Consider the following 10,098-nt stretch of genomic DNA (forward strand, 5'->3'; position numbering starts at 1 on the left):
ATTAAATTCTCTTTCCAAAACATGCACCCAAAACATCAATATGAAAAACTTTTATAAAGAATTATCCTTTACCGCAGCCCGATGTAAATTTGCCAAACTTTTAGGTCAGTTCTTCTAAAACCCTCTTACAATTGCGCTTGATTGCCACAAATTGCGTAAATTAAAACACGAGAAGCACAAAAAATAATATAACGGATAAGGAGGCGAAATGACGGAAAAGAGCACAAACTTTTGTTCTTTTGCTCCTGAAAGGGCAACAGGGCGCATACTTAATTATAATTCGAGCTGTTTATATAACGCTTTCCCACTCTGTCTTCCATCTGCAAAGTTGTGGTTTCAATATAACAAAAAAAAAAAGAAACAATGGCACCGCCTTATGGAAGGGACACAATTAATTACAATTTGGCAGCAAAAAAATCCATAGAAAAGTCAAGAAACAGAAACCAACTGTGCAACAAGTTTAACTTTTCCCGAAAGTTTGGTCAGTGAAAATGTATTACATATATATGTAAATACTTTCGAAAAAAAAGGGAATCAACAGAATTGTTGCAAAAGTATCAAATAAACTTTAGCTTTACTGGACCGCAATCTACCCAGGTGAAAATGAAGTGATGAATTTGATTGAAGAACTTGACGGCCGTCAAAGGTGCGATTTAAGGGTATCCATCGGTATCCATGCTTGACGATTAGTTCATTTGCATAATAATAAGCAGATGTGAAAAATGTTGAAAAATGTACACATTTTCTATACATGAACTTGAATACATAAATTCTCATATTGAATTTATAATAATTTCATCGAGGATTACAAATCATTGCTATTTAAATTACTCGACTACTCTTAGTTTATTGCAACTACACAAATGCATCCACTTGGCCAGAAAAGATTTAAAGTCAACCCGGCTCAACTTTATTTCGCATAATCCGAGAGCATCGCTCAACTCGACTGACACTTTCGTTATCCATTCGGAAAAACCCTTTCCCTTTTTCATCTCTGTGTCGCCTACTCATTTCATGCCACATTAAATATTTATACCCAAAAATGTTTGACCCCCATAGGGCCGCCGCATATTTGTGGTTTTCGGTGGGTTTTTCCCAATTTTATGTTTGTTTTCCATTACATATGTGTGTTATAATATTCGCATGCAAATGTGGAGTGTTAGTCAAGTGCATGGAATATTATTTACATTTTTAAGGTTGCTCAAATAATTTTAATGAACTCACCATCTCCTGGAAAGCGGGGCACAAATCTAGAGCAGCTAAAACTGGGCATCCGAGTGGGTCAAAAGTTGTTTTTTTTTTTTTTACCCCATTTTCCGTGGCCATTTTCAGTGACATTCAATTTGGAAAATGTTCTCGGCGCTGCGGCTTGGAGCGCGGAAATTGAAAATGTTGTGCTGTCTCACACACAAAACTGAAATGCGGCAAGACATTGTCGGGGCATGTCGGTTAAACAATTCTGTTTGCTGATTTCCTTTTTTAAGCGCCCCGCCGGATGCCCGCAACTTTTGATGCTGCCATTATAATTAGGCTCAAATTGGTGCACTTTGCTTTGCATTTTAATTACTCAACAACAGCTCGAGAGGAAGAAGGGCATCTCGGAAATGTTGCACAATTAGAGCGAGAGTGAAAACGAAAACGAAAACGAAAAGGAAAATAGCACGAACGGAGCATCGCTAACAAGTTGCTGCCTCGCTGCCTTGTCATGGGCTGCCTGTTTCGTCCTTCCACTGTCACACCCACATCCACGCCCACCACCCAAACGCCCCCTCCTCCAGCCACGCCCCCATCAGTGTAGCATTTCAAGCAAAGTATTTAATTTCCACATCATACACACGGCCGCCCAGGCAAACAATGAGTGGCGAAAAACATAAAATGTGTGCCAAGGCGAAGGCTGCCAGCTGATGGTCCATTCAACTCAGCAGAAGACGAGCACTGGCCTAAAATATAATCACCTGGTTTCCCTCGGGTAGAGATTTTGGCATATCCTAGAATTTTATCAATTAAATAAATGAATTCCTGATAAGTCTGGTTTTAAGCTGTTACTTGCTTTTGTTCTTCCTAATAATTTACAACGTGGGCTAAGTGTATATTTTCTTTTTTTTTTGCGTGTTTTGAAAATATTTTGAATTTTTCAGCCGAAAAATAGAAACACGAGAGATAGCCTAAAGTGGTCCATCAAAAAACCCTCTACCTGTGGTTCTCTTGGTTTTACAAGCTATGTCTGAGCTTAATGGATTAAAATAATAAAATTCTTTGTATTTCATAAAACGATTGGCAGGTTCCTGAATGTAAATATAAATAAGGGTAGTAGGAGTATTATCTTCAAGGCCATAAATAAATAAATATTTAGTTAAAACACATACGATACCTGCGGCTTCCAAAGCCAGTATGATAAATTCCAGTATGATAAAATGAGGAAAGCACTAGTGTTTTTATATTTAATTATAGGCCCTTTTTTGATCGCAATAAAACATACCAACTTATAAAAGAACACCTGCATAATATAGAGTAAGTCAATAATTGTACTGGTTCTGAAAATAAAAACAAATTCGATTACGAAACCTTTATATGTAACCATAATTTTTTTACATTTTAAGTGAATTGTTATATTTCCCAATTAAAGTCATTTTACTTCCATCATACTTGTAGCGTTCTTTCTGCAAGGAGTGAGCACTAAAATTAGAATAGATTGTATTGTGAAAATTTTGTGTAAAAATTAATATTCCTGTAAAATTTTAATACTTATACCCCATTCTCTGAAGGATTTTATTCTATCCTTGTTTGAATGGCTGGTTTATGTGAAAGTAATAAAGCTGATAGTGTAAACTGACGTTTAACAATTTTTTAAAACCTGTAAACTATTGAGTTTAGTTTTACCTGGGTGATCTCTTTTCCTACCATGGTATTAAAGCAACCACAGAATCAAATCCATTTTCATTGTCAAGACGTAGCCAATTCTAATAAACCTTAATTTTATTAGCAACGTTCAGTAACTTTGGGAACATTGTAAATTCCTCCGCATTTAAGGTTTGGATATTTAACATAAAATCAACATGAAGATAATCAATAGGAAGTTAATCCATGTTATAATTGTTATTTTCTTGATTGCTTTGTGTGCTGATAGTTTATTTCAATAATGTGGGATAATTTAAAGCTTAATATTTGAAATTTCACATAAAATGGCAGTCGCAGGCGTGGTAATAATTTATTAATGTACCGTGAAAGTGTTAAAATTAAATTTTATTGTAATTAAGCAATCGATATTTTTTTTATTATAAAACAAAATACAGAATATTGTTTTGTTTAAACCACTTAAATTGTGATAAGCAACATTTTTCTTTTGGTAGCTACATTTTTTTCGGTAGGTGCCTTGCGGGAAATGGGATTTAATCGAAGGCTTTGTCGATTTTTGTCGCTAGAAGAATATTGCTAGTGCTCAAACGTGACATATTCAGACTTTGGTTTCGACTAACATTAACTTGAATCCTGGGCACATGTTGAATTGTATTGGAAAGAGTATGTTAATGTTCTCTACCAAGAGATAGGAATATTTTCAGAATCCCTCCTTTCTTCACTATTCAACTGGGCGATTCTGATTCATATGCTGTCGCTCAGGTTCCGCGCTTCATCCATTTTATTGGTTTAATTTTGTCACGTTTCGAGGGGAGAAAGTGCCGCCAAAGAAAAGGGAGATGGAAAGTATCTGGGTAAAAAGGGCAGACAGGCAGGCCGGTAAAAGGTTCTTGCAAATCATTTCCATTTCAGTTTCCTTTTCTTTCGCCTCTTCGAATAAATATAAATAGCAAAATTTGCCATTTTGTGCAGCGACTTTCGAAAGTTTTCAACGAAAGTTTTCGTTGGGCAATTGGTTCTTTTATTCCATTTCCATTTTTTTGGGTACGCAACTGTTTTTCCCTGGCATTCAAATCAATTTTCGGCGCAGCTTAAGTCCTTAAAGCTCCAGATGATTTAAGGATTTGTCTGCATTATAACGCATATCCTTTATATGAGAAGGTGGTAAGGTGAGGTCAGGTGGAAAATTCAAGGGGAAAAGGGCGGATGTCGACGGTGACCCGCTGCCAAGTCAATAAATTCTCATTGCCTAAGCCATAAATCAGCATCATGGCGCGCTAAGTGTCATTTTTTGTGACGTTTGGATGGCTTTTTACCTGGCCAAACAACAGGGGCGGATCCAATGCGATGGGGCGTGACAGGCGAGTATTGAGGGGAGTCTTACACTGAAAGAAACGCAGATGCCAAATTTTTTTAATTAGAAATACTTGGCCCTTCTTCTGGGCCTCAGTTTTTCCGTTTTAATTCAGTTTTTATAAAACCACATAGGACTCTCTACAACCAAAATATAAGAAAATTTTTTTATCTCCGGTTTACTTTTCGTTTTCCAGTGTAGATTGGCGGAGAATTGGATCTGTTACTGGCAGCTTCACAATGCGCGTTATAATTTACACCTGGCGAATAGCGAACGGCAGTAGCAGCCAGCAGCCAGCAGCCAACAACCTCAACCAACTACAACTGTCATTTGACCTTAACCAGACTTCGGGTTCCTGGTGGGCGGGGGAGCTCGGGTGGGTGGTCGCTAGCGGAGGGTGGGTAGGTAATCTTTGTTGCGGTTGAGGTTGGCTGAATGCAGTGTGGTTCCGAACACTTCTGGGCGTTATATAGTGCCATGATATATTTTTCACTCAAAAGAGCAATTGCTTCATTTGAAAATTGTCAACTGACAAAGTGGAAACGAATGGGAGGGAGACATATAGAGACTGGAGGTCGAAGGTGGCCTGTCTTAGCTTTTCCGGTGATGGATGTCATTCAACCTTAGCTGTGCACCAGAAAATCCCTTGAAATGTGGCAATTTTATTTTAGCAAGGAGATTGAAAAACGCTTACCTGAATGGAGTTTTTAAAAGCAGAGTATAATTTTATTAAAAATAAATGCCTTACTTACTAGTTTGCCTAACTCACCCAGTTCACTCAGCTTTCCGGCAATCGATGGACTGTAAAAGGACTAATAAAATGTTCCAATTAAACCGAATGCGATCAATAAAGGACACAGGCGCTGGCAACTTAAAGCTTTACGCTTATTGAAAGCCCATCTATCTGGCTCTTACTGCCAGTCGTGCCCCCGGCAACACCCGCCCTTCATTCTCCTATTACTCCAGGCAGCTGCGTTGATTGCCGTAACAGCTTTTGAAATTAAGTCGCTGCAAGTCGGCTATAGTTGGGGGCACGGGATTGGGGCGAGAAAGGGTAAGGATTGCAGTACCGGGGGACAGGACATTCCCAGCAAGACGAAATGAGGCTGACAACCAGCTCAGGCCACACAGAGAAAATGTGTGATCCAAAGTGCTCCATCACTACTTGTAACTCACTAATCCTATTTGGAAATCTTAATTAGCTCTAAAATAGTTTTCACCTTTTATGGGTATTTTTGTAATTAGGCAAAAATAATAAGAATATTCGAATTAGGAGAATATATGTACTTTTAGTCCCGGTGCAGGGCCACACACTCGCACAATTGACGCAATTGCAGCGATACTTTGATTTTATTTCATTTGCCGAGAACATCTGAGGGTATGCCATGGGTGCCAGGGTCGGAAAATGGTGGCCCAAAGGAGGGGGTTTGGGTATAAAATGCAGGCAACAGAGGAAGAGATGAAGAGCCAACCGGCGAAACAGTTGCCAATAAAAATTGCATTGAAAACGCTTAACCAAGCAGCGTGCATCAAATTGATTTCATGCTGCTCCAACGTTGACTGTAGTTTTACAACGTGCATCATCCTCACTCGCGCAGATAGCGCGAGTCCCAAAAAAAAATATGCTACGCTTTTCCGAAGTCGCACAAAAATATTGTCTGTCAATATTCGAATACCGCACATCGCAATCCACACCGCCCAAGCCCAAAAAACCATTGAGGAGCGAGCGGTAACGAAATGTAATTTTTGTTTTCCCTCCGATTTCCCACCGCCCCAATCACCCCGGCGAAAAGCGATGAAGCAAAATAAAGGAAAACAAGTACTAACATTTTCCGGATGGAGACAGCCAAACTACGAATTGTATTTGCTCTGGTCATTTCAATTGGTTGCGAACTTTAATTGCACCAAGGCAAATAAAAAACTTTTCTATTTTTACTCGTTCGCGAAAGATAGTTTTAATAATATTGGAATCATTTTAAAACACTCAATTGAACCATAACATAAACTGCCTTAAAGCAGCTTTCAAAATATTTGGTATTGGTATTTATTTACCTATTTAAAATTTTTAAAATTTTCCATTCGAAAGCAATAAAAATATAATATACTTTTCATTAAAAAACTTGTGTACTACTTATGTAGCTTTAATACGTTTTCTTCAAAAGACCTACTTTAGTCGAGCATTAAAGTGCGCAAATCTGGAATGTTAGATAAATTTTCAGCAAAGTGTTCGTGCCACTTATAAGGGTATTTAAGGGGGGAAAGCAAAAGTGGCATGCGTGAAAAACGTGAAAATTGCCGACGCTGTTTTCGATTTTTATGCTCAATCCCTCAATCAGTGGCCGCCATCACACCCCGCTTTCCCCCCCCCCCCTCCACCAGTTCGATCAACCAATTCATGGCGCCAAAGAGGGAATCCAGTTATCCTGGCATTGAGAATGGCGCATGCCTTTAAACTTGTTATTTCAAGGATATGCACAGCGCTCTGGTTGCAAACCGAGAAACAGACAGGAGCTGAGTCCCAAAAAATCTGACAATCGCGGCTTTGGCAACAATTTCGCACTGTTGTTGCCAGATTTCTTTATCTGCACATAAGCATCGAATAAGTATGAACTACATACTACAATCAAGTTCAGAATAATAGTGGAGTTAACTACGAGCACATAGTGCACTGAAGATATCTGTTAATGCATTTAATTTAATTAAAATTCTTTTTTTATTTCGTAAGTATCTAATGTTGCTTTCAAAATTCCGTTATAAACTTTTATGGTATTAAATTTTTGCAGCTGCACGTTCAAACGTCTGTACAAACTTAGCTTCCTTCAGCATCATATCTATTCAATTTGCAACTCTCAGCGTTGTTTGGCATGTTTAGCAGCTCACTGAACAATTTGGATACCATACCAATGCCAAAGCAGTTGCCAATTGCAATGTGAAACTCACCAAAAAAAAATGCGCTCGATCCAAGCCGAAGGATCAACTTAAGGCACTTACGTATTTATAGGGAAATATTTAATATGCTTGCTCAAGGATTAAGGTTGTAAAGCTCGGCGTATCCTTCCCTTTCTTTTTGCCTAATCCATTGTTTTCAAGTGCATCTGACATTCGTAAAATTTCATGTTTATGACAAAAATAATATTTTATATGCTTCGAAATGCAACGCAGCTGGATTCGAAGTGCAGTTCGGCATTTTCACATCGGGAGGTATGTGCTTTTTGCTAAATTGTTAGGGAGCGAATATTGTGTGCATTAAAACTAAATACGGGAACAAGCTCGTTTGTGTTAAGTAATAAAAATTGAAATTTATACCAAATGTTATGTACATACTGTTTAGAATTAAAACAAAGTGATTATCGATAATCACACAACAGCATTTATGAATGCATTCAAGAAGTATTTATACGACAATTAGACTTGAGACCCGACTATTTGGAGCCACTTGGCAGCGACAGGTGATTTTGCACCTGTTCATCACACACGCACACCACATCAATCAACCCACGAAACGAAAGGGATACCCAACAACAATCGTGTGGCAACCTTGGGAGAACTCAACCACAAATTGGTTCTGGCAATCGATGCGATGGCTAATCGAAGGAGGTACTCGGATGTGGGGCTTTTCAAGTGTGGTGGCATCGTTGAAGTGTCAATGGCAACATTCCATAAAGCTCAACCAACACACCGCCCTCTTCTTTTTCTGCACCCCCATCTCTCGAACTGAATTTGATTTAAGACCGAACTACTACTAGATTTTCCACGACGAAAACACACAAAAAAACACTCTGAAATAGGACCCAGAAAAAAAACTCGACTGGAGTGAAAAACTGAAACTACTCAAACACCAACTCACACATACACACTCGCATATAAGTTCGGCAGATACGCATACATAGTCGATGGGCGGAAGGGGCGGGCGTTAGAGCTAGTGGGCGTGGCGCGTCAAAGCGAAGGCAAAACCTTTAGTCAAGTTTGAAAGATTGATTAGTTTTTAACAACTTGTGACTGGGAGCGGGCGCGGGGAAACTGGTTTGAAAAAGGCGGCAAAGGATAACGTTCTAGTTCTGGTTATGCGTTCCACTTCCCAGATAAAATAGCAGAAATAATATCAAATGTAAATAGGTAAAACTGCATAAGCTCAATAGAAATTAGTTCGAAATACTTTGACATATTATTCTTAAGTTCAATGTTTCTCAAGTTTAAGTTGTATTTTTTTAATATTTCCCAAAAACTATTTTCCGCAGTGCATAGGATGAGTTCAACACGTGCACTAAATTAACCCGGAGTGGATTGGAGCGGCAGAACGGGCAAAGGCAGGCCGAGAGTCCTGGCAAGGATATTTGTCGAACCGGGAAGGCTGAATGGCAGCAATTAGCCACAAGCCAAACCAGCCACATGCAAAAATGTCAAAGAAAATGGGAGAGGGACGTACCATCCCCTCTGGGGCGTTCATAACTCCGCATTTCGATCTCGGCCAGAAAGTGTATTTTAAGCCCACCCCCCCCCCCCCCCCAGAAACTGACCACGTAAATCATGTTGCACTACCACTTTCACTACTATTTTTAATGCATGTGACATACACTTGCATTTACGGAGCTGCATACGCAATCACATTTGATATTTGCATGCGAAATGTATTTGCGCTCCACGAAGCACAACAATAAACATTGTAAATATATTTTTCCCGCATTCTTTCCTTGTTTTTTTTTTTTGCCAGCGTTTCCAATTTTATTTATGCTTCATGTTATTCGTCCTTTGCTGTTTTCCGCCTTCGGTTGTCGCTCAGCATTCTGCTGGTGTTAGTTTTTATTATTATAGCATATATTATTCAATTGTCGACCAGGAGGAGAAAAAAAATTGAAAAAATGAAATGCTCTGTTTTCCGCGGTTGGTGAAATATTTTTACATTGGCCTCAGAAAAAGCAAATCATAGAATATCGCAAAAAGTTTATCAAAAACAGGAAACGATTACATTTAACCCTTAAATCAATCAAGTTGAGTGATTTTCAGATGGTTGAATGGGAAACATTTAAGGATAGAATGAGTAAATCACTTTTGGAAAACATCGTTTGAATAAATAGCATGCAAATCTATATAAATTGCATTTTACCAAATAATCGTTAATTTGCGTATTAAATTATCTATATTGCTATTTAAACAATTCGTTTTGTTGCCAAGTTGTCGCGTCACTAGCATTTATAAATCGCGTCATTTCCTTGGAAATTTCAAATTGCAGCGGCTTGTTAAAAACGAAAAGCAAAAGCACTAAGCGTAAACCGCTTCCTCCATTTAGTTGATTCAACTAATTTGGTTAAGTTCACATTAACTTCACTTGCAGCGGCGGCAACAACAACATCAATTAGCATCACGCGTTGCCGATCAAAGTGGAAAATTCAAGTAATTGAAAAAAAGAGCGGAAAATGAGGTCTCAACGGACCACGGCAAGTGAAACAGATCCAGAAGATAGCCTGGCCAAAACCCAAGCAGCAGATTCTAATTAAATTCGCGCTCGCACTTTCATTTAAGCAAATTTACAATGTGGGCGTGGCAACTGCGAAACGGAGGCCCACGGGGTCGATGGGGCGTGGGCCAAAGTTGAAGGCAACATTAATTGCAAATCCGCACAGGCCACACAGCTAGGGGTTTGGTAGTGGATGGTGGGTAGGTGGGGATATAAATGGGTGGGAAACCAAAGCCGAGCCTTGTCAACCGGCGATGTCCTTTAGCGGCGCATCCTTGACCCGTTTTGCGCTCTCTTTGCCGCGCCGCAATGCCGCAATATTAAAATGACTTTTTCTTACTTCATTTCATTGCATTTCATGAACAATTTAAGCCAATTGTGCAGCTCGTAGTCGCAAAGTGTCCTTGCACCCAGGACCCTATAAATTAATTTC

General features: G+C 39.1%; 2 long non-coding RNA genes across 2 annotated transcripts; both read left to right on the top strand.

The window, feature by feature from the left end:
• Nucleotides 1–4,695: 4,695 nt before the first annotated feature.
• Nucleotides 4,696–5,466, top strand: lncRNA:CR44486 (long non-coding RNA:CR44486). Its single transcript, NR_124364.1, has 2 exons — nt 4,696–4,928; nt 4,984–5,466. It is a non-coding gene; the product is annotated as a long non-coding RNA:CR44486 (long non-coding RNA).
• Nucleotides 5,467–8,181: 2,715 nt separating this feature from the next.
• lncRNA:CR44487 (long non-coding RNA:CR44487) lies at nt 8,182–8,834 on the top strand. Its single transcript, NR_124365.1, has 2 exons — nt 8,182–8,300; nt 8,449–8,834. It is a non-coding gene; the product is annotated as a long non-coding RNA:CR44487 (long non-coding RNA).
• Nucleotides 8,835–10,098: the final 1,264 nt, after the last annotated feature.

Source organism: Drosophila melanogaster, chromosome 2L (assembly GCF_000001215.4).
Source record: "Drosophila melanogaster chromosome 2L".
Lineage (NCBI taxonomy): Eukaryota > Metazoa > Arthropoda > Insecta > Diptera > Drosophilidae > Drosophila > Drosophila melanogaster.